Consider the following 26,605-nt stretch of genomic DNA (forward strand, 5'->3'; position numbering starts at 1 on the left):
CACACATGCATAGGTACAGGCACAGAATAAGTTAAAAATTTTATCTGGCAAAACTTGGGATCCTTCCAGATAGATACAGGGAACAGAGAAGAACAAGATAGTTCATCACACATACAGGAATAAGATTGTGCAATTAAATTTGGTCTTATGTGGATATGAAGATGTGAAGGTTTTGAATCAATAGTGGAAATCTCCCCTACTTGGGAGAAATAAATAAATACTTGTTGGAGTGGTGTATGTAAAGGGAACGAGCTGGAGAGACAGGAGTGAAGGTTCTAGAATAAAATGTTTGCGACTGAGATTTTAGACGAATTACAAAAAAGGGTGACTACATATTTGCATGTTTTCAGATCAGTTTAGTGGGTCATAGGTAGTATTTTTAAAAAGTAAAATGGAATACAATAGAAGAGAAAATATTTAGCCCATTGTAAATATTATGAGTAAGTGGGTATTTTTTATTTTTTATAAAGGCATTATTAAGGAGCAATTTTAGATACATGGCAAAATTAAAAGGAAAATAAGGAATTTTCCATAGACTCTGTTTCCTTGCACTTGTAAAGCTGCCTCCATATTTGTTACAATTAATGAAGACACATTGACAAATCATAACATGATTGAGTACAACATTTACATTAGGGCTCACTCTTGGTGTTGTGTATTCTATGTGTTTGAATACATAAATAATAACATGTATCCAACATTATGGTTCTAAAAACAGTAGCTTCCATACCTTAAGACTTCTGTCCCCTGCCTCCCTCCCCTGACTGCAGCCCCTGACAACCTCTTACCTTTTTGCTCTCTCCAAAGTTCATCTTTTCCGGGAGGCCCCTTAGTTGGGATCACACAATATATAGCCTTTTGGGATTGATTTCTGTCCCTAAAAGTATGCATTTAAGATTTGTATATGCTTTTTCATGGATTGATAACTTCTCATTATTTAGTGCTAAATAATATTCCACTGTCCAGATATACCAATTTATTTATCTATTAACCTACTAAAGGATATCTAGGTTGCTTCTAATTTTTGGCAATTATGAATAAAACTGTTATAAGCATCCATGTTCAGTGTCTCATGTTCATGTAAGTTTTCAACTTCTTTAGCTTAATACCAAGTAGCACAATTGTGGGTCATATTGTAATTGTCTGTTGGTATGTTTAGTTTTATATGAATTGCCAAACTGTCTTCCAAAGTGATTGCACCATTTCACATTCGTACCAGAGAAAGAGAGAGAGAGAGAGAGAGAGAGAGAGAGAGCACTCATTCATGGTTTTCTACATCTTTACCAGCATTTGATATTGTCAGTATTCCAGATTTTGACCATTGGTCATTCTCATATGTATGTACCAGTATAACATTGTTTTAATTTGCATTTCCAATGATATGTGGAGAGTCTATTTTTATATGTTTATGTATCATCTACATATCTTTCTTATTAAGGTGTCTGTTAGGGTGTTTGGCCCATTTTTAAGATTGCATTGCTTGTATGTTGTTGTTGAGAGTGTTTTTAATGGAAGATTTTTTAATACACACACACACGCATATACACACATACACACACCCCTGGGTGAATGTTTGTATATGCATATATATCCTGGCAATTCTATTATCTTTCCATTGAGTATATTAAAAAAATTAGAGCCATATCTGAGTACAACAATGAAGAGGCTGAGGTAGTTTGGAACAGACTAGAAGAGGAAAGCTAGAGAACTAGAAAAAAAAAACCAAAAAACACAATCTATTATTTCTGTTTGGACCTTTGCTCTTTCTTTCATGGTCAACTAAGCAATATTTTTTATTCCTTTTCAAAAACAAGCCTTTGGTCCTGTGCTTTTGCTTTTGTGTTTTTCCTTACTGCAGTTTGACATCTGTACATATTTCTTTTCTTCTATGACAGGGAAATGGGCTTTATTTGTTTTTAATATTGTAATTTAGAATCTTCCTTGTCAACTGCCATCCTTTCTTCTCTTTTAAGACTTAATACATTCAGAGTATTGCTTTTTCTGAATCAAATATGAATTCATCAAATCATGATTAATTAGTTCAAATTTCAATAGTTTTTTCATATGAGTAGTTAAAATCTTTTTAATATTATTCAATTGATATATTTTAGTTATTATTTGACATTTCTAGTGGTCTAAGAATATGTTTTTGAGGATAACAAGTATCTGATATTTGAAATAAAAGTTTTGCTCTTATACATTCCCTATGCACATAAACATATGAAGTCTCAAATATTTGAGTTCAGGAGCCTGTATTTTTCCAAATTACCCACCTATGAGTGAGAAATCATGTTGAACATTTGCTATCCTGTGAAATTACACTTTACCCCTTTAGCTCAATCGGTTGCTGCTTTATATTTGAAACTTCCTTAATATATACCTGTTAGCTAAGTGTTATAAATTTTTTGACAAATTGCATAATAACTTAGTAATCCTACTTATAATACTTCCTTTATTTTATAGTACTTACATTCTGATTAATATTGCTCCTTCAGATTTATTCAGATAGAATGTGTCCTATAGAATGTGTCAGTTCTTACTTTTGACATTTTCTGAGTTTCCGAAATTTGAGTTCCTTTATAATATTGAATGATTAAAGTATAATTTAAAAAACCTCTGACCATTTTTGATATTAGCCTTTGTCTTCAAAACCCTCCTTCAGTGTTTTCTTATTTCAGATAGGTAATGGCTCCAGTTCCTACTTAGGTTTTTTGAGGCTAGTTTCTTATCTGGGTGTGGGGGAAGGTGGTCCTTCCTGGGTTTTTAAATGACTATTTTTAATTATTTTAATTTAATTTTTAATTTGTGGTTTAAAATTATTATAGGTCAATAGTAGCACATCAAAACTTTAAATCATACTTTACCAGACTCAACTTTTTCCTCACAATGAGAACAGTGTATATTTATCCCATTATAGTGCCAAATATAGATATCTTTCTTTCCTACTTATCATTGTGTGACCCAAGAAAATGTACTTTTGTCTGGGGTTTCTCATCTCTAAAATGGAGAGAAGAATAGAGGAACTTTAGATTATGTAGAGGGAAATGAGAGGGAGGGGGTTATGAAAAATGGTGGAATGAGACAGACTTCATTACCCTATGTACATGTATGATTGAATCTACATTGTGCACAACCATAGAAATGTAAAGATGTACCCCATTTGTGTACAATGAATCAAAATACAGTCTGTAAAAAATGATAAATAAAATAAATAAATATATAAATAAATGCCCACCTTTAAGAATGTTGTAATTACAAAATGACTCACTACATGCAAATTGTAACTCTGCCCCACCCTGTTCCTAAAGCATCAAAACTCTAAGTAGAAAGTGATATTCTCCATTGAATTTGAAAAAAAAAACATTGCTCTGATATTTCTGGGTCAACTACCACTGCACAGATTCACATAAGTGTTAAAGTTAAGAAGATTATAGTTCTCCGTGCCATGACCTATCCAATACCTGCTTCACCTCCTGAGAGATGTATGGTCCTGGCCTCTACTTCCTCTCCTCCTCCTTAAAGCATGTCTCTGGTTGTAGGAACAGAGGTTTTGACTAGTCAAGAACAATTTTCAGTTGAGTGACTAAAATAGGCTACCCTGCTGTTCTAAAGAAGTTTTCTTTGTTAATAACAGGTTTTTACTGTTAAATACCTCCTAACATCCTGAACCCTGAGGATTTTCCTTTTAAGTTCCTCATGTTTATTTATGCACTGACTCTAGTAAGCACAAGCTCTGTGTCTTTATCCTTTTAATGATTTACTTAATATTTAACCTAAGGGATGGAAGCTCTCTGATTTTATGGGAATGATAGAATTAAACTGCCTCCCACAGAGTCCCTACAGGTGTAAGAGATAAACGATAAACTTGGAGAATGTGTCTCAGAAGGATACATTGTTATGTCCTATGGAAAATAATATACAGAGTCAGACTAATTGGGTTTAAAAAGCCCACCATTTTTGTGATAGATAAGCACCAAAAGTACATTCCCAGTATAAGATGTAGAGAAGACAAAGTACAATATTGAAAAAGTTAAAAGTAAACTGATGGAATTCTAAACATCAGGACTAAATAAAATATCACTTTGTATCATGAGCATCTCTATATAATTAAAATTAAGAAACCATGTTAATATTGAAGATAGAAATGCTTTCTACAAGTTCTTTTATTTAATCTTGTTTTGTTAGATATTTAGATATCTAAATAATCAAGTATTTGCCTCATATATTAAATATAAATGTACAATGAGAATAATTTTTCGTACTAACATTGTGTACTAATTAAGCATTTGTGATGATTCAGAAGAAATTTACAAACTTTAAATGCATTAAACAGTAAATGTTATTTTGTTGTAGGAAAATAATATTCCAAAGAAATACTATATGTTTTAGTCAGTTTTTTTTTTTTTTTTTTGCTGAGATGACTAATAGATCTGACAAGAACAATTTTAAGGAGGAAAAGTTTATTTGAAGGCTCACTGTTTCAGAGGCCTTAGTCCAGAAAAGGCCGGATCCATTCCTCAGGGCTCCAGGTGAGGAAGAATATCTTGGTGGAAGAGCATGGCAGAGGGAAGCAGCTTGCAGCATCAGGAAGTAGAGAGAGTCTCCACTCTCCAGATACAAAATATATACCCCAAAGCTACACCCCAATACCCACCTCCTCCAGTCACCACCCTACCACTTAACTTACCACTCAGTTAATCCCTATCAGGGGATTAAATCACTGATTGAGTTAAGACTCTCACAACCCAATCATTTCTCCTCTGAATCTTCTTGCATTATCTCACACTAGAGTTTTGGGAGACACCTCATACCCAAACCATAACACTAAATAAATTCACAAAATGAAAATGCTAGACTATAAAATATAAACATTCTTAACACATTTTTAAGCTTGACAACATGCATTTGGTCAAAAAATTTCTCTAATCTTAAGCCTATATTACATTTGTGATTCAATTGATTTACATTGATATAAAATGTTAATTTCAGTTAGAGAACTCAAATAGTATGTGGAAGACCCTGAGCACAATACCTACCACTGACAAAAAAAAAAAAAAGCTAGAAAATTTATCAGTTAATATGGAAATTCTCTTTACAATAGTACTTTTCCAACATGAGAAATGCAAATGTTCATATTGCATGTATCGGCACACTTAATTTCAGAAAATTTCAGTGCATTAGTTGTTAAGCTCTGAAGGGGTAGAAGATCTTTCTGGAATAAGATGACCTTCATGATTTTAAGTTGTAAATGTAAATTCAATACATATTTCTGAATTGGTAATTATAAGAATGCAGACTTTTGCATTAAGTGAATTTTCCTTATAAATATTTAACTTGGGACTATTCAAATTTTTGTGTTTTTATGTATCTCTGGACATTAGAGTTTTCATGTGAACTATGGGGCTAAATTGAGCAGTTTTACTGTTCATCTAGATCATAAAATGCTTCAATTTACTATGAATGACTCCATAATGCTCTGGAAAGATCCAGGTCCATAAATGTGATTATGCATTTCTAATTATTTTGTAGTATAATTTTAGTGAGGAGAAAATACAACACTAATATTTTCATCTTTTGTACAATTAGGACTGACTAAAATGCATGTGAGAAGATGTGTAAAGAAAATGCCTTGGAAGTAAGATGCAGCAAATTCTTCCAGATAGTCATCAATTATTATCTCTCCTACCTCTGGAAAGGTAAGAAAAACCTGGGGAATTTCTTATCTTTCCTCTAGAGGATTTATTTGTATTTAAATCTGAGGTCCCTTTCTCTCTAAACAGAAGAAGAGACACAGTGACAGTGTCTCTAAATAGGCCTTCCATCTCCCAACTTTGGGATTCCTCTGGATTCAGCCTCAGTGCATGTGTAGTTTAGCATCAGACTTTTATCAATCATCCCATGGGGATTAGAGTCCAGGGAACTGGCACTAAGCTGCTGTATGAGTAATAATCTATTATTTAATAGAGATCTTGTGAACGTTCAGTAAATAAGTAAATACAGGTATAAAAACTAAATACTTAAGAAGAATTAATAGGTCTTTGATATCTTTCTTTTTTAAATTATCATGAATTTAATATTTGATTTTTACAGAACATTCTTAAGCTCCTATATGTTCTAGGAATTATGCTAAATTCTTTTATATGTTCCCTTAATTAATTTGAAATTATATTAATGAACCTACTATAAGATTCAAGGTTCTAATTAAAGTAAGGCAGTAAAATGTATGTGATTTGTGCTTGTTCTAGAACAAACAATACCTAATGTATAACAAACAATTTTGAGGTGCTGTAATACTGAAAAAGGAGAGGCAGACAGATCTGGTATTGCACAGAGTATAAGTCATCAGGGACTTAATAACAGAAGAGGGTCTTGACAGTTACGACTCTAGGTGGTTACAGTCATGTGAAGCTGATCCATATGACATAGTTTAGGAATAACGTTTAGAAATCATAAGCATGCTTATCACAAAATCCCTATGTTTAAAATGTATTATTTATATGTCTGTACCCACCTTTAAATCCTCTGTCTTCAACTAAGTAACACATCAAAGAGTTATTTCTTTCTTTTTATCTGTACCTAAGCTAAAGCCACATAAGTATGCCAGAAACATTTTAGCTAAGAAATGTCAGGAGCCCATAGACTGAACAACCAACAGAAGAAAGAGTTGGTTTGTGGAAAACAAACATTAATTTGCAAGCTAGTGAGTTTTAGTGAAAATTTAGCTTGAATGCATTATTAGATTGAAACCATAACAATATTCACATAGTAGAACAAACTTTTGGATGAACTCAATGTTACTATGTTATATAAATAATTCTAAGGTGTTTGTTTGCCATAAGTTAAGTACATCTTAGTTGCTAGAAACAATGCAAACACGTTTAGGGTCAAATACTTTAAAACAAACTTCACTTACTTTTCTGAATTTGAGTAATAATCATCAATTTCATGTGTAGAGCATTCAGTGTGATGACTGTACATTTTATCTTCCCCATTACAAGATGAAATGTGGATGTCAGTCATAGAGAGAGAAAGTAGCAGTCAAGGTTCACATGCCAATCCAGTATAAGAAACACAATTTTGACATGAGCTTCTTAACCATAATCATATTGAAAATAAAAGCTGAAAATTTCAAAATATTACCAATACATGAGTACACATCCATTCACCTTTGAAGAAATGAAGTACTCACATGGCATGTACTTAAAAAACATTCTATATGTTTATTAGAAGATGAGAGACAAAAGATTATTGATATCCCTAAGTAATATCAAGAAAATAGTTCTCTTTTCTCTCTTGGACGTCTGGAAGAATCTCAGGAATCTACAGAGGCTCCCAGGTCCCCAGTTGAGAGGTGCTAATTTGAAACATGACTATGATTTGTCCGTTTGCATTTCTTTACAGTATTTTCCCTCAGATCATTTATTCCTTCCATCCATGAATGCATATTTGGGTGTTTTCAATTTTTTGCTTATATGAACAAGTCTACTTATAATGACATTTTAATTCCAGGTGCTTCTTTCAAGTTGTCTGCAGTATATAGCTAGCTGTAGAATTGATGGGTCACACAATTATAGTAATAAAATTAGCCTTCAATTTTTCAGAGTAAAGAAAGGCTGTTTCCTATAAAAGGTCATAGTGATTTAAACACCAGCTTATAAATAAAGAGAATATCATCCTTTTCTTCAGAGCCTCAAAAACATTTTCAGAATTTTAAATTTCGTTACTAGGTTTGAAATGGTTTCTCATAGTGGTGACAATTTACATTTTTGTTACTCATGAGCTTGAAAATGTGTGTGTATCTTTATGTGTGTGTGTGTGTGTGTGTGTGTGTGTTTCATATATTTGCTACCTATTTGCAATGTCTGTTTTGTGAAGTGCAGCTTTTTTTCTAGTGTGGATTAATAGTACACAATTCTATTTTGCTTGTTATTATTAAATCTATACCGAGTTTTCTTAAGGCTAGTGTTTTTACATGATGCCCAATGTCTTTTACTCTCAACTCTTCTCTGCCCGTAAGAATTAGGTGTGTGTTGGTGCAGACGACTCAATCAGATTTTTTAGTAAGTTGTACATTTAGGCTTTTAATTAGAGTTTTAGTCCTTCTATAGGTACTTAAAAAGATATTTGGGGTTATATTGACCAAAATCGTTTGGGCTTTTCACTTGTTTCACATGTTCTATTTAACTTTCCCTATTTTCTTACCCCTTTTATGGCTCAAATAAATTTTTTTCTCTTTCTTCTTCTCCTACTTACCAGCTGAACTGTTTATACTCTGTTTCTCTTCTAACAATTACAAAAGAAATGACAACAAGCTCATATAACATATCATGATATCAATTTATCCATTTAAGCAATATCATTTCATGTCCTCAACAACATCAGCTTCTTACCCTTTCCTTTTGTATCTATTACCTTATGTAATTTTATTGTATAATGTAATCTTAACCTTTTAAAGCAAAAATACAATGTTACTTTTAATGTCAGCAGTAGTCAGTAGCCATAAAATGTGCACACATATTTACCACAGATCTTGTTCTCTGTTCATTTTTTACCTCTGACTTTCCATCTAGAATCTTCTTTGCCTCCTCCATACATGAGGTCCCATGCTGCATTATGACCTCTGATAGATTAGTGTAAAATATGACAAAAGGCAAGAAAACAAACAAAACTCTGTCTGAGAAGACAAAGCAATTACTATAATCAGACTCGATAATGATACATGTGTTGGAATGGCAAGACTTTAGTATGTTAAAGACCAATAGAGGAGGTAAGCCACATGCAAAATCAAATAGACTACTTAAGCGAAGAGAGGGAAGCTATCAAATTGAATAAATAAAGTACCAGTTATAAAAATACATATTTTCATAAGAAGTAAAGAACACTTTCCAATAGTTTCATCAGGAGATTAAGCAAAACTGAAGAAAATCAATAAATCTGAACACAGGTCAGTAGAAATTCTTCAAATTAAAACTCAAGGAGATCAGAATAAACCTATGAAAAGAAAAGAAAAAGGTCACCATGACTGATAACATCAAATGTTATAACATATGTGAAATTAGAATCCTGGAAAGAAAAGAAGAATGAAACATAGGAAATATTATGGAAAAATGACCAAAATGTCATCAAAATTAGCAACAGATGCCAAAGCACAGATCCAAGAACCTTCAAGAACATAAATCAGGAAAAGTAGAATGAAAAACAAAAACAGTAAATTAAACATAGGCATATTATATTAAAACGTTGGACAAGAAATATAAATTTTCATGTTTGGTAAAATAGGATGGTAACTCATCTACACATGGTCAAAAATAAAAATTGTGGTACATTTCCTGTTAGCAATCATACTAGAAATAAAACAGTGGATTGCTAAAGGAAACAGATAAACAGAAATCTGTCAACCCAGTGATGTATACCTAGAGAAAATATCTTTCAAAAATAGAGAATTAAATACTTTCTTATTTAAAAAAGTGGTAATTTCCAACATATTGACCTTACAAAATATGTTAAAACTCTGAAGACGAAATGGTATTTATACCTTTAGAAAAGATCTTTGCAGAGAAATGAAAAACATTTGGAATAGAATAAATGAAAGTTTAGGTATATGTGATTTTTGTGTTTGTATATATATATATCTATATATATATCTATATACACACACACACATGCATATATACATATAAGCAAATATTTTTCTATATATGTATATATTTATCATATGTCTACAATAGTACTCTTAAAGATAACTCACTTTATAATTCTCAAGATTATTTAAAGATAAGTGCTTTTGAAGCACCCATGGTAATGATATTAATTGAGAGAACTGAGTAATGAGGTAATAATAATAATAATAGTAACAGTACTAATAATAGTAATTGGTTAGTCTCTTTCATATTATATTAAAATGATATAGACAATACAATTTAAGATGTTAGTCAACTCATCTTAAATAGAAAAGTGGCAACTTCTCTTTCCTAGTCTCATTTTTTAAATAACATCCAGAAGATTGGGGGAAAAGGGAAACAGAGGAGTCTGTTAACATTTGAGTACTGGCATATACTTATTTCATTTTATTTAGTGTATATTGTAAGGACTGTTTGATGTTATAAACTTAGAAATTCCTCTAGCATCAAGACATTTTAGCCTTCGTCTGGGACACTTTCCTCATCATTTTTTTAAATTATATAATTATGCACAAAAGTAGATTCTCAGATACAGTATTGAGGAAGTTTTAGTTTTCTATATCTGGTTATATGGTCACTATCAAAAAGAAAAGAGTTATGTAAAATGGTTATATTAAATAATGAGAACAAACTCTTTGGATAAAACTATGACACATATTTTCCTTTAATAGTTATCCACAAAAGCTATAAAGCTACCATAAACATAAAATCTTGAAATCAAATCTTAAGTGTAATGTGTATTATGTACACATAAGTATTTAACCTGGGTATACCTGCTAGTCATTTCCAAAGGCAACCCTAAGTAATAAGCTGTACTTTAATATAAAATTAAAGGAAAATGTACAGTCAATAATAGTTTCCATTTCTCTGGATAATTATATTCACCATCTTTATAAAATAAAACTCCAGAAAAATTATCCTTGTCAAAGTTTCTTTTTTTCCTCCACTATAGTGACTTGCTAACAACTAAACATTGTTATTTTCCTTCATCTAATTTAATAAGGAACATTAATCATCCATTAGTTGGTTCTTTAGCTTAACGTTATTTGCTCTAGTCCACAAATAAGACAGCTATGGCTTGAAGTTGTTAGCATTGGAATTCTATTAGGATGTAGCATTTATCTTGTCCCTTCATATTAGTTCAGTTAATTGTATTTGATTTTTTATTATTCTATTTAATGAAAAATATACACTGCTACATGCAGGGCCAGCCCCAAGCAAAATAGTTAAGCTAATTAATGTATGTCTTCAGTTTCTCTCTGTTCATTTATCTTCCATATTTAGGAAGATTCCTATATAAAAGTTATTAAATGAAATGATTGATTAGAATGTTGGCTTTTCAATCATCATTGCAAGTGACCTGAGATTTAGAAGAGTTGAACCTTCCATAAGAATATTGTCCAAAGTGTCCATACATTAAATGATCACAAATGTGTAATTATCTGGATGAACTAAACATGCTAATTATTTGATTCAAGACAAAACCTGATGCACCTAGTCAACATATGAGAAGCCAAAGACAATGGAGGAAACCAGTGGTTTCTATCATGCATTAGATGATCCTACAGATTATATGAGAATGAATTAACCATTGGTAACCATATGGTAGAGGGTAAATCACGAATAACCTTTCATTGAGAACATTTAGAACAAAGTTTATGTTGTTATAAAGAAGGAATTTGCAGAGGCTAGAATTAATGCAAAAGTAGCAGTACTGGGAGATCATCAATCAACAGACAGCTTTTACCAGACTTCCTACTGACTCCATGTCTTAGTTTGAGTTGCTATAACAAAGCTGGGAGATAGCTTAAATAATGAACATTAATTTGTGACCCTTTGGAATGGTGAGAAGTCCATGCATGACTAAGGAGCTGGCAGATGCAGTGTCTGGTGAAAGCCCATTTCCTGGCTTGTAAAAAGCCATCTACTTGCTGTATCCCCACACTGGAGAGAGAGGAGGGAGGGGGAGAGGGAAAGAGAGAAGAAAGGGAGAGAGAGGAGAGAGGAGAGTGAAAGAAAGAGAGAGAGAGAGAGAGAGAGAGAGAGAGAGAGAGAGAATGAATTTCCCTCACAGCTCTTCTTACAAGGGCACTAATTGCACTCCTTGGTTATACCCTCATGACCTTCCAAAGATTTTTCACCAACACATTGGGGAGGAGGTTTCAACAAACAAATTTTGAGGGAATGCTGCATTCAATCAATAGAACCCAACAAATAGTTGTGTGTTACTTGGTTGGCAGACTGCTTGGTTGGTTTGGGTTGGGCTTTTTGCAATCCTGAGAAATGAACTCAGTGGCACCCTACCACTGAGATACATCCCCAGCCCTTTATAATTTTTATTTTTTTTTTTAATTTTGAGGCAGGGTTTAGTTATGTCGCCAAGGCTGCCTTTGAATTTGCAATCCTCTTGCCTCAGCCTTCTTAGTAGCTGGCATTAGAAGTGTGCACCCTGATGCCTGACTTGAAATTCACTTTTCATGATTGCATGAACTGTAGAAGACTTACGGTAGAGCCCCATTCCCATGCAAGACATCTAATATGCACATGAATTTTGTTCCCCCAAATATAAGATTCTCCATGTAATTGTGAATGAGAAATAAATGTAACTTGTAATATGAAACTGGCTATCTTAAGTTTAGTGCTGGGAAGTGAAATAAAAGCAAACAAAATGAACAAATAAAATAATTTTCAAAATGAGCTAAGAAAACTGGATATCCATATGTAGAAAAATGAAATTAGACCCCTATTTCTCACCATGTGAAAAAGTCAACACAAAGTAGAAGAAATATCTAGAAATTAGACTAGAAAATTTGAAACTGCTAAAAGAAAACCTAGACTCAACACTTCAGCAGATTGCAACAGGCATGGATTTCCTTAACAAGACCCTTAAAGCTCAAGAAATAAAGCCAAAAATCAATTATTGGGATAGCATCAAATTAAAAGCTTCTGTACAGCAAAGGAAACAAGAGGATGAGGAGAGAGTTTTCAGAATGGGAGAAGATATTTGCCAGCTGCTCCTGGCAAAAATATGTGTGTATTCAGAATATTTAAAGAACTCCCCAAACACCAAAAACACAAATAAATCAGTCGATAAATAGGCAAAATGACTACATAGACATGTCTCAAAAGAAGAAACACAAATGACCAATAAATACACGAAAAAAATGTTCAACATCTCTAGCAATCAGGAAATGAAAATCAAAACTCCATTGAGATTTTATCTCACTCCAGTTAGAATGGCAATTATCAAGAATACAGATAGTTTGGATGTGGGGGACAAGGTATATTTATATGTTATTGGTTGGACTGAAAATTAGTAGAACCACTTTGGAGAGCAGTATGCTGACTCCTCAAAAGACTAGAAATGGATCTACCATATGATCCAGCTATCCCACAACTTGGTATTTATCCCCAAATACTAAAATCCCTGTAGTGTAGTGATAGAGATATATCAGTGTTTATAACATTGTAGTTCGTAATTGTTAACTTATGGAACAAATTCAGGTACTCGTTAACAGGTGAATGGATAATGGATTTCTCCTACATGTAACTAGGACTTCAATGACTGTAGATTCTTTCATATTTTCACCACTAGTCCATTTTGTTTCATTTGACAATACAATGTTGAGTAGAAAAAAAAATCTCAGGAAATTATTCTCAGGTCACCATCATTAACTAAATTGGCCCATTTTGACATTAATGAATTCACTTGAATTTCAAACCCATTTATGGAATCATGCTATGTGAATACTACCTATGCTTCTATTTAGTATTTATTGAGAACTACGTTAGAAAAGTATTAACAATTATTGGAAAAACATAACTTTGTATGTTTAATCTTATTCTTAAAATTTTTTTTCAAAAGGATACTGGACAGAAATTACTATGGTTGCCAAAGTGTAGCAAGAAAAATATACAAAAGCATACACATCATTAATTTCCTAATATTTATGACTTGAGCATCCCTAGCCCTGTTTTCCTACTTCATTCTAATTTTTATGTATTGGATTTATACCCTGTCACAAATTTAATGTGCTCAGATATAGGTGCTGGGATATTGCTTCAATATATACTATCTTTTTCTCTTTAGTATAAGTCGTTTCTGCCTAAATGGTTTGTCTCAAGACTCAGAGTAATCACTGGTCTTCTGTGACTAGATGCCTGCAATCATAGTTACCGCTACGATCTTCTTCAAGAAAATGTTTCAACATTCCAAATGCTGTCTAACAATTCAGCCAATGGATTTCCTAGTCTCATAAGGAAATTACAAAATTTTCAAACCTATATTTTGTTTCATTTTTATAATGTTTCCTTCAAATTCACAAGTAAACAGACCACTTTTCCTTTCTCTCTGGAATGCAGTTCTGTGTATATGCTAAGGCAATATGTCCCTTTTCTCAGATTAAGAAGCCGATGGGAATTCTTTTCACTTACTCTGTTTCTTTATACTGACCATTTTTTATTTGTTGTTTTACAATGAGTAAAGTGTATGATTTCCAGGAAAAACATAGCATATCTGTTTGTCATAAAAGTTTCATTTTTTATAAAGACATAAAATTTATTCCAATAGTGTTATGTAATTTCAGGAAGTAGATTTTGCAGATTTATTCATTTGCATTTCAAATTTTCATACATATACACATACTTTGTGTGTGTCTAAAGCAGTGAAGATTGGTATTTTTTACACGTATTAAACAATTCACCTTTAATTTAAATTTTGAATTTCTTCTTTGATTTTTTTTAATTTATGGGAGAGTTTATTATTTCAGTTTTTCAAATTCAGTCTTATAAGATTGTGGTGCTCAAAACAGAACAAATAAAAATGTATTGAATTAGCAAGATGGTACCTTTTAATTTACTTTTCCTCTTTCTTTTTTTAGATACATTTCCCATTCCTCAATGCTGTGTTTCTCAGCTTTCTTTTTCACTATTGTTCCAAGAAAGAGCTTTTTTGGTTCCTAATCACACTGCCTCAATTGCATTCATCTGTCTCTCCTGTTTCTTCTGTTAATGTATTGTGGCCCTTTGGAGGAACACAAAGTGTGGACAGCCATCCTTACCTAGCAGAATCGGACTAGTTTGAGCCATGGGACACAGAGGTCTGGCTTCTAGGAACTAGCTACCACAGAGGAATGTCCCAGATTGACTGGGAAGTATGTGGTGCTGTGTGGGTGTGGTTCCCTGTCTGGTTTTGTGATAGTTTCCCTGAGAAAATGGCTCCCCTAACTCCACCCCATCCTGTCCATCACAGAAGAAGTTCCTCCCATCTTGTCCCCCTTCACCTGTGTGATTATAAATAAAAGAGAGTTGGACTCCTCCTTGTGGTTAGGAGTCAGATCTGGTATGGCCAGATCCTGTCCCGCCCCCTCTCATTTAAAAAGAGTATTGGCTCTTGTGTGTTTTTTGATTTGATAAGTCTATGGGTAATTGATTGGTTTATAGCCAACATTGTCCTCCAGCAGTTAACCCTTTTCTCATCCACGCAGACAGGCTGAGAGATTCCCACAACAAAGCACTCTAATATCAAAACAGTTTTCTTCTTTCCAAAACCAGTTCTCACTTGCTTATGTCTGATTTTCACCCCTACTGCAAAAGACTGCCTGAGATAGAGGCTAATGTTTATCTGAAAATTATCCCTCCTGGGGCCCTTTCAGGCTTTTCACAGAAGATAACTTATTAACTCCAGGTCTTTTCACTAATCTTTCTCACAACTCTTGTTCTAACAATAATCATGTGTTCTGAATATAGTTCACCAAATACATATAATAACAATAAAGAAATATTCTATTTCATTATATCCCAGGACAGCAAATTTTAATAGCAGTGTACTAAAGATATGGAATGATATTTAAAAGTTGCAATAAATATTCTTAGTTTACACACCTGGGGGAAAAGAGGAAAACAGAAACACACAATAGATACATTGCTTTTTAATTTTTAAAAAATCTTATTACCTTTTTTTTTCTTTTTTCTTTTTTTTAAACAATTCTGTATGTTATTCATGTATTTACCTGTCTGATACTTCTATCCAGGGCAAGTTTTTCATACAATTCTTTACAATGGAAATTCATAAGGATAGTAATCTTTACTTTCTAATATATGTTCTTAATCATATTTCCCAAATTCATTTATAAAATTTGACAGTGTAGAGAAGTGTGGGATTCCTTTAACTTAAATATAATTATGGTAATCAATCTATTTCTGTGGAACTACTTTGCTATTCATTTTGGGATTTTTTTCTCTCATATTTCTAGATAAGTATTTATTCATGTTATATTCTACATGGCCCTAAATTTTTGCCCCTTAAAATTTAATCTAGCTGAAAGTTACTTTGGCTAATGACATAATTAAAGGAGCATCTAATTTTGTCATCTATGATCTTTATGACAATGTTAGGAGAATAAAAAATTCAAAATTTCTTGTGCTATCATGTCAGAGACTACTATTTTCAAAATTGAGTAGGGTCAGTTAACCTAATCAAAGTCATTGTATAAGAAATCATTCTACTTCACATGTAGTTGTATTAAATCATTTGTACAGCTATATTTATTCACCAAACATTTGTCAACTACTTATTTTGGGTAGAAAGTGTTGGAGGCTGTAAAGATAAAGACTTGAGATCAGTAGCACTGGCTGTGTTGGGTGCATATTTAATAGCAATACAACCAGTAATCTTTGAATTACTCTGCACAGGCCTAAGAATATCAAAATACAAAATATGTACGCACAAATTTCACACAAAGATTCTGATTGTGTCTTTTTGTTACAATGAACAATTACTTCAATATTTGGGTATATAATATTTTTCAAATACATTGAAATGTTAAACTATTAATTGCAATGATCAATTATGACAATAAATTTTTTTAATATATTAGAAATATTTTTACTATCTTTAGAAATATCCTCAAGTATAAAAAAATCCTCAAGTGTAATCTGATTGCAATATTATATGCACATGTCCTTGTATCAGGCTTTACAAGGAGTGGCATGAATTCAAATTTTTGGAACTATAATCTCTTAATTTTTGTTATATTTCTTTCAAGTCATCTTCAGATACTCATAATTTTATTTTATTTTCATAAGAATTGAGAACATTAAATAATTTTAGTTGTAAAAAATAATCTTGAAAAGCAAAACTGTTTCGGCTTGATAAGAATTGACTTTGACATATATAGTTTTGCAAAAAAAAATGAGGAAAATCTCATAGCAATAGGAGCATAGTCTCAATATATCCAACCAGGGAAATGTTAGAAATAATTTTTGTTGGTGATATTGAAAGAAACATCCTTTAATATACTTTATATTGTAGATTATTACAAACAGTAGATAGACCGTTCCACTTTTTTATGTCAATACTTAGACTAAATTTCAAATATAAACTGATGTTAGGTTGAAATTAAATGTGGTACTAAAAGACACAAACCTATAAGATGTGGACACTAATAATTCAGTGAATTTTACAAATTCAAAGACTAGAATTGAGGAACGCCAGAGGCTATTTTTGTTATTCATGTTACCAGCTCATGTTTTGGGGATGCAATCTCAATCTCACTTGCTTCATTATTCAATAGCACTTTCTATTTACACCCTGTTGTGAGAACTAATGAGACCAAATCACCTCCTAAAACATTATGAAGCAGAGATATTTCATAACTCACTGATACATAACTTTTGAATGTTATTGACAATGCACTATGGAAGAAAGCAGAAAGTCAGCTTTAGGCAAGATCATGGTCAGGGACAAATGAAGCACCCAAATCCAGAAACCAGCATCCAAATGAAGAAGCTAAACATTATCGGCAATCCAACAAACAAATGATTCCCTTTTAACTCAGAATTTACCACTTCCAAGATGACACTGTCCTGTCATTTAACAGTACAGTTTGGACTTACCAACCTAGTATTTCATATAAATGGGATCATTTGTTGTGGTGTCCTTTGGGTGATACAGTTGTTTATCAGTCATTCTTATCACTGTATAATACCCCCTGATGTGAATAACCACAATTTATTTATTTATTATACTATAAATGGGCATTTGTTTGTTCTCCTTTGAGGGGCTGTTGCATATCATGCTGCTATGATTGTTTTCTTATATATCTTTTGGTAAAGATATGAATGCATATCTCTGGGAGATGTTACCTAGGAATGGAGTTATTGGGTTGTCCAATTTGCTCATGCTCAACTTTGGTAGAGAATGCCTAACAGTTTGCCAAATGACTTCCCTACTTATTCTCCAACTAGCAGTGAAGGAGGAGCCCGGTGGTTCCTCATCCTTTGCAACTTTGAATGCTTTGAAAATATCCTTTGATACTTTCCCACCATTAATGTTTGCTGTAGTACTTTATTGTTCTTCTTAGAAATTATGTTTCTGTGAAATATTTTATATTTTCTTCTTGAGTTCCTTAACCTAGAATATAAGGTCCATGAGAAGAGATACTTTTTCTGTTGTGTTAAATTTGTCATATGGTTTCTTGAAAAACTGACTGACTTATGGTATGTACTTTAATAGCTATGAATGAATAAATAAATACACGTTTTCATAGATGCAGAAAAATGGGTGGGGATAAAAGGGTTTATTCCATAATTGATCTTCTGCATTGATTTTTCTTTGGATAGTCTCTAAAGTGCAATAAAAATTAAGCCTATAGGACAACATGCTAACCATTAGAACTTTTCTTGAAATTTGTATTTTACATAGATTAGAATCTCTGAAAGAAAGTCTTTAAGAAATTTGGAATAAATTAATATATTTGGATAGGTTGATTGATATAAAATAAATGTTTTTATTCAAATATTGAATTAACTTGAAATCTTGGGGAAAATTCAAAAATATGATAAAACTGTTATTTAAAAAGTATATTCACATTTTTATGAAGAATTATCTATATCAAGTCTTTAATTATTATGCTTAATTTTTTAAACAAAACAGGTCATTTCTTGTCATGTTCCATAACTGCCAGAGTTATAGAATTAAGGAATTACAGAGTTATATCTGACACTTCCTTGAGTTTGAACATGATTACTTTGTTTCTTACACTACCAAATCTAATTCTCAAATTTCACAACTAGAGTGACCTAGAGTCCATTCAATTTAGTCTAGCTCTTATTTTCAGTTTTTAAATTCTGAATTCTGGAAGATCATACTACTAGTTCTATATAAATTTCACATGCTGGCATCAGGAAGAACAGAGTCACACAGTCTTCATATTAAAATGTATTATTAGCATAATTTGACAACTAAAGTTCAGAAATTGGAAATCTAAGCACTAATATTAGAATATATGTCTCTGTGTACACACAAAATCATCTTGTTGAATATTAGGCAAAGGACAAAAATTCTAATGTTCAATAGACCACAGCTACATTTGCTTCTAACATAAACTTCTGTTTTGATAATTAAAGTATCAATAAATACAAAGTAAAATAAAACCTTATGGTAAACCCAGAATGAGTACAACTCACTTAACTTCCATTTCCAGTGCTACTTTTCTCTGCCCTATTTAAGTAATGCTGACATAAGATCAACCAAATGTAATAATAAGACCAAACTTGAACCATGTATAACATAGGTCAGCAAAGGAAGATTTTATTTCATATAATAGGGAAAAGACCTTCAAATTTGCTCAAGTATTATATATTACAAAATACAAATCATCTTCATTTTTTACATTGCTTTATCTCTTGTTGCCAGGAAGTAAAAGATATGTGCAGGTATTCAGCTGCATGGATAACAGGGAGGAACCTTATGATACCTCAAAAAAAAAAAATTGTTCTTGATTTTGTTGTGTAGTAGTAAGCCTAATCTTCTGACACATTGGTTCTCTACAACTTTACAATTCTGATTATGAATGTGCCTATGTAGTCACGCCGATGGTTGTGTGGTACAAGAAAAAATTTTCACTTTAGTTCATGAAAGTAAAATATCCTTCATAGTATCTGTACAGAGGCACTGTAACTCACATGCAAGATACAGAAGGTGATAGAAGGAAAAACGGGGGATTGAAAGTCTTAGGGGGAGTATCTTATACGTTATTCTATATAAGAGAATGAGAAAGTGTAAAATCACGGGAGCAAAACAGGGTGAAAGAGCAAAGATGGAAAAGAAGGGATAAGAAGAGATGGGAAAGCAAGAGAAGGGTTTAGATGGGAAGTTTGAGAGAGAAATGATAAAATAATGGGAATTTTGAAAGATTATGGGAATTCTCCCAAGTCTATAATTATCTTCATATATCCCAAACTCTTTCTCCCTTCTCTGATAAAAAACAACAAAATGCATTCATCAAAGTAGGTCCGGAGACTGAGGCAGGAAGCTTGAGCATTCAAAGCCAGCCTCAACAAAAGTGAGGCAGTAAGCAACTCAGTGAGATCCTGTCTCTAAATAAAATACAAAATAGGGCTGGGGATGTGGCTCAGTGGCCGAGTACCTTGAATTCAATCCCCAGTACAACCCCGCAAGGAAAAGGTAAGGGCGATGGAATTCCCATCATTAGTATTAATGTCTTTGTAGAATATTTAATGGTATTCAACATTTCTTGGTGTAATGTTACATTATAAAAACAGGAAAACTGCTAAAATTATTTTCTTTAGCAGCACATGTTCTAAAATTCTAACAATAGAGAAGGAATTATCATTGTTCTTATGTAAATATGCTAAAATATTTTTGAAATGGTCTATATAATTTATAAAATATGTGTAATATATTTTAACTTTTGCATGTAAACAGTGAAAATATAGTCATGCTCTGAATAATGATATTTTGGTCAAGGAATTACTACATAAATAATAATAATCCCATGGTATTATATCAGCTGTCTTGGTTATTGTAATTTATTAAAATACACTATCATATGCTTAATAATGAAACTGCCTAACAATGCATCTCTCAGAAAATGTTCCCCTCATTATGTGGTACATGGCTGTACATGTGTTCAACACTAAATACATTTTTGACAAATAAAAATGTATCATATACATCATTTCATCCTGTTTATATAAAAATTCATTCATCTATATTCTTTTCTCTTTTCATGGCTATATGTTAGCTTTCATAAATATGGTATCTCATCAGGAATACCTGTATGCATCCATACTAACTTGAATATGTCTTCCTTTTTGATGTCATTGGTTCACATCCTGAGGGAAAACACAGATTTTTATCAGTATTGTGTGGGTTAAAAAATAACCAAGAGCACTACTAACCTAAAAATAGGCTCATGTAACAAATTACTTTTAAGATAGTCTGGAAGTGGGGTTAGAATTGCCAGGTGGAATGGCCACATAGGTCCTTCTAGGAAGGGCTGGAAGTTGTCAAAGTGAGATCCACCCAAAATGGCTAGGAGATCAAAGTAAAAAGAATATCCAAACCGCCTTCTCATCGTGTCTTAATAACTACAGAAAATATGCTTCCAATAACTTTTATGTGTACCTGGGACAGTATTATTGAAGGATTTGCTTTTACCTCATCTTTCTCCTCTAAAGTATGAATACTTTCCAAATATTAGAGGAAGAATTGCAGCACACTAAACCAAACATCAGGTGCACCTTTCAGTGAAGGTCTTAAAAATAGCATGAAGGGAACTAGTGCATCTAGAAAGTGAGAGCACAACAGGCGCTCCATGGAGGAGCAGAAGTAGTACTAGGGGATTAGACAGCATCGCAGGAAGAAAGCATGGGTATAAAGGGAATTCAATGAGCAGCCTCAGAGAAATAACAAGAGAGCAGAACAAAGCCAACTGCAGAGCAGAAAATAAAATGTACCTTGACACATAAAAGAGAATGGCACACGTTAAGAGAAAATTCGTGAAAACAACTGAAAGGGTCTACGAGATGTTTTAGTGGGGTTATTAAAGGTCAAAAGAAATAATGATTTCTGAACCCTGAGAAACTGCAAAATGATAATAGAAGAAAATAGAAGAAAACAGAACAAAGTGGTCAAGAGATCGAGAAAAGTTGCCTGTGTTGAAGTTTGTGCTGTCTCTGGCTATGGAACAGATATCCTCAGAAAACACTGCACTAGTCGTGGAAGTCATAAGATGAATGTGCACCATATCTTCCCATATTTAGGTATTTTCATCTACTTTATGCATTTATGAAGTGATATAGTTAAACTTGAGTATATATGATTATGAAATTAAATTTTAGTTAAAAACCCAAGTCCTGACAAAAATATAGATCATTGTTATTTAGCTTTTTGTCCTCTTGCTTACTTTAAGAAACATATTTAAAGGAACAAATTCTCTACCCAGAAAAAGAATGTTTTAAATTTGTACAAATATTTTGCTTTATTTTGTCATCCAGAATTTCTGTATTTCACAGAGAAGGACTTTGAAAATAAGAAATACACATTTTGTCTTAATTTTTACACAAAAATCAATGGCTACATTTCTGACAAAATGATGATGAAATAAATCCAAATGTTGAAAAGAAAGTTTTTTAATGATGCTTCGATTTCAACAAAAAGTAAATTGCAACATAAAACTGTGATCGGTTTCAAGAAAAACTTGCAAATTCAAGTTATATTTGGCTCAGCAACTTGCATGTAAGTTAAGCCTTTAGTCAGTTTCTACTCTTTCTTTTTTGTAATCATCTTAATTTTGCACATTGATATTTCCATTAGTCTCTTTTTGTATCTTATTTTTCTTTATTTTATTTTGCTGTACGATTATTTGTTTTTATTAGTACATTTTCTTTTTTTTTTCCTTTCTTTCAATTTTTTTGGGTTTTTATTTTCTTTTGTTTTGTGGTGCTGGGGAATTGAACCCAGGGTCTTGTGCTTTTGAGGCAAGCACTCTACCAACTGAGCTATATCCCCAGCCTCTATTAGTGCATTTTAATTATACAAAATGGTAGTGTTCATTGTGACACTCATATATGCACATCACATAATTTTTCCAGTTCATTCAGGAGTCCTTCCTCTTTCCTTTCCCTCCTCTTCTCCCCTGGTCTCCTTCCTCTACTATTCTTGTTTTCTTTCTATTTATTTACATATATGTTGTTTCCCATTGGTACATAGTAATTATACAGAAAAGTGGAATCCACTGTTATATATTCATGCATGCATGTAGCTTAAATTTAGTTGATTTTATTCCCCTGTACTTCCCCTTTATCTTCCCTCTTCCCTCCCCAGATCCCCTTTTTCTACTCTACTGGTCTCTTTTCTATTTTCATTACCCTCTCTTTCCTTTTATCTTTCTAGCTTCTACATGTGAGAGAACATATACTTCACAAATAAGTACAACCACTATGGAGATCAGTATGGAGATTCCTCAAAAGACTAGGAATAGGATTTCTCAAAAGACTCCTTAGTATTTATCCAAAGGAAATCAAATCAGCATACTGTAGTAATATATGAATTCCAATTCATAGCAGTACAATTCCTGATAGCCATGTTGTGGAACCAGCCTAGGTGTCTATCAGAAGATGAATGGACACAGAAAATGTGGTATATGTACACAATGTAGTTCTACTTAGCCATAAAGAATGGAATTATGTCATTTGCTGATAAATGTATAGAACTAAAAACATTATACCAAATGACATAAGCTAGAATCAGAAAGTCAAGGGTAAATACTTTTTCTCATATGCAGAATCTAGAGTGAAGAAAAGAATTTAAAAGTGGATTTACTACTTATTTTGATGACAGAAAATGTCCAAGTCTCAGAGTATATATGTAATAGTATCCAGAATTATTCATTGTATGACTCACTTTTGCAAAAAAAAAAAAAAAAAAAAAAAAAGAGAGATTTATGTCAATCAAGATTGAAATTCATGTTAAGGAAGTCTGGTCCTAAACCATGATGAAGATTTGGGCCTACTTTTTCTTCTATAAGGTGCAGGGTCTCTGGTCTAATTCCAAGGTCCTTGATCCATTCTGAGTTGAGTTTTGTGCAGGGTGAGAGACAGGGGGTTTAGTTTCATTTTGCTGCATATGGGTTTCAAGTTTTCCCAGCAACATTTGTTGATGAGGCTATCTTTTCTCCATTGTATGTTTTTGCACCTTTGTCCAATATGAGAAATCTGCATTTATTTGGGTTTGTCTCTGTGTCCTCTATTCTGTACCTTTGATCTACCTGTCTATTTTGGTGCCAATACCATGCCATTTTTGTTACTATTGCTCTGTAGCATAGTTAAAGGTCTGGTATTGTGATACTCCCTGCTTCACTCTTCCTGCTAAGGATTGCTATAGCTATTCTGGATCTCTTATTCTTCCAAATGAATTTCTTGACTGCTTGCTCTATTTCTATGAGGTACGTCATTGGGATTTTAATTGGAATTGCATTGAATCTGTATAGCACTTTTGGTAGTATGGCCATTTTGACAATATTAATTCTGCCTATCCAAGAACATGAGAGATCTTTCCACTTCTAAGGTTTTCTTTAATTTCTTTCTTTACTGTTCTTTATTCTCATTATAGAGGTTTTTCACCTCTTGTTAGATTGATTCCCAAGTATTTAATTTTTTTTGAGGCTTTTGTAAATGGGGTAGTTTTCCTAACTTCTCTTTCAGAGGATTCATCACTTATGAATAAAAATTCATTAGATTTACGAGGACTGATTTTATATCCCACTACTTTTCTGAATTCATTTATGAGTTCTAGAAGTTTTCTGGTAGAATTTTTCGACTCCTCAAAATATAGAGTCATGTCTTGGCAAATAGTGATAGTATGAGTTCTTCTTTTCCTATTCATGTCCCTTTACTTTCTCTGGTCTGTCTAATTGCTCTGGCTAGAGTTTCAAGGATGATGTTGAATGGAAGGGGTGAAAGAGGGCATCTCTGCCTCGTTCCAGTTTTTAGGGGGAATACTTTCAGTTTTTCTCCATTTAGAATGATGACATTTATCAAGGTTCTTTACAATCTCCTCAGTCCAGTAGATCCACCTTGTCAAGGTGAGAATTATGTAGTTTGTATTTGTCAGCATTGAAATGACCCTGAATGAATGTTTAATATTTTATGATTATCAGAGCAGATCATTTGCAAGCATTTCTTCTTTATTCTATTATTCAATTTAAGTCTCTCATTATTCCTCTCAAAATACTTTACATACACAATTAACTATCTAAAATAGTTTTATCAATTAGGCTACACATCTCAGGGATTCAGTCATATATTTTGGTAAAATAAATGTTTATGTTGTGTATTTTCTTTCCCATAATTAGTGAGATTTATTGATTAAATACCTTTGGGCTTAATTTATATTCCTGATTGAATTGTCTTTCCATAATTAAAATAAAGTACTTATGCTATAGATCCATCTAGGTATAGAGATGATTCCACTGAGTAACAGAGTCTTATTTGCAATGTCTTTTAATTTGGATATGTACTTTATAGGTTAGTATACACACTAATTAAGCTGGAGATATTAGAAGCTCAAAATTTCTATTCTTTATTGATCAGTATAAACTTTTGGCATATTCAGAAATCTATATTAAAGCTTTTTCATGGCCACTTTAATTTCAAGTCTTAAATAGATAATTTTAGAATTTATAAGATTATAGCACAGTACAATTTTATTATAATTAGTTAAAATTATAAAAATGCATAAATTATAAAATGTATACATTTGTTCATTTAATTCGACTCTCACTAATATAGAGAAAATAATTGTTGTATTTTTAAATCTAGATAAGGTTGAAGACATATTCATATGGTTACATTTCACTTAGGTGTTTATAAATTTCCCAGTGTGGAGGTCAATTTCCTAGGAAATCTTCAAGAAAATATCTATTCCTTATTTTTGTGACACTGGGTAATAAAAACTTTGTCTTTTATGCTTTCAACTTCATTTTCTGAAAAAGAAAAAAAGAAAGTTTTCCAATCTGTACTCTATGAAGTCTATGAGATGGATAAATATGAGTTTCTTGAGAATAATTGTGCTGATCTGTAGCTCTATATATGTATTCAGTATGGAGAGAGTCATAAGATATGCAATTTTTACCTTTCACTTTATCAGTAATTATCTAATCATCTCCTTACAAACTTATTGATTCATATCATTCTCTGTGTTCTATTATGATGCCCAAAAAGTGAATTTTTAGAATTTTTGTTGAAAGTATGCTTGTTTGTTGTAGGAAATAAATGTTTTCAAAAGCAGCAATAACTAAAATAGGTCTTAAATCAGAATATCGTCATTTCTTAGAAACAAAAAAAACACACCAAAATCAAAGCAAAAACACTATTCTTGATGTGGCATTTTTCAATATTTCATTGGATAAATTTTACTTAATTTTCAGATAAGGCTCATATACTGAGGCAAGAATATGGTTTGTGTCCCCAAAGGTCCACATGTTGGGACTTGGTTCCCCGGGTCGGGGTCGTTGGGAGGACCTTTAAGAGATGGAGCATGGTGGGAGGTCCCTAAGCCATTGGAGTATTGCAAGGTTTTCATTTGCTCTGCCCCTCCTATCTTCTCTCTGCTCCTGTGCAAGGCACATCACTTGCCTGAGTTCACATGTACTCTGATCCTTGCTCTCTGTTCCATGAGGTGATACAGTCACAGGGTGATCCTCATTGCAGAGCTGGCCCTATCCTGTTTGAACTTTGAACCTCCAGAACTCTGAGCTAAATAAACTTCTTTCTTTTTTTTCTGTTAAGTAGCCTGCTTCAGGTATTTCATTATAGTGACCACAAACTGACAAAAACAGTGTAATCAATTCATCACAAAGAGGAGTTTTCAAATTAAACACTCAGAACTTAAATGGTAAAATAATCATATTAGTTAGACTCCATGTGTTGAAAAAAGTCCTATCTAAATTTCTTCAAGTACAGGGGATTGAATACCGTATGTCATTGAGTTGTTATGTCCTTTTAGGCTTATGTGACAATTTCTTTGACTTTCCTTGCTTTTGATAATCTTAACAGTTTTGAAGAAGTATTGGTTAGGTGTTTTATAAAACACTAATCTTTTGAAATTTGTTCAATTT

The 26,605-nt window shown here is 32.5% G+C and overlaps 1 long non-coding RNA gene across 1 annotated transcript in view; it reads left to right on the plus strand.

The window, feature by feature from the left end:
- LOC124961144 (uncharacterized) overlaps window positions 1-26,605 on the plus strand; it is a 64,259-nt gene that overhangs the window by 37,525 nt on the left and 129 nt on the right. The window contains exon 2 of the long non-coding RNA XR_007104244.1: window positions 5,587-5,696. This is a non-coding gene — a long non-coding RNA (uncharacterized LOC124961144). The remainder of the gene's footprint in view (window positions 1-5,586; window positions 5,697-26,605) is intronic.

The sequence above is a fragment of the Sciurus carolinensis genome, chromosome 12 (genome assembly GCF_902686445.1).
Source record: "Sciurus carolinensis chromosome 12, mSciCar1.2, whole genome shotgun sequence".
NCBI lineage: Eukaryota > Metazoa > Chordata > Mammalia > Rodentia > Sciuridae > Sciurus > Sciurus carolinensis.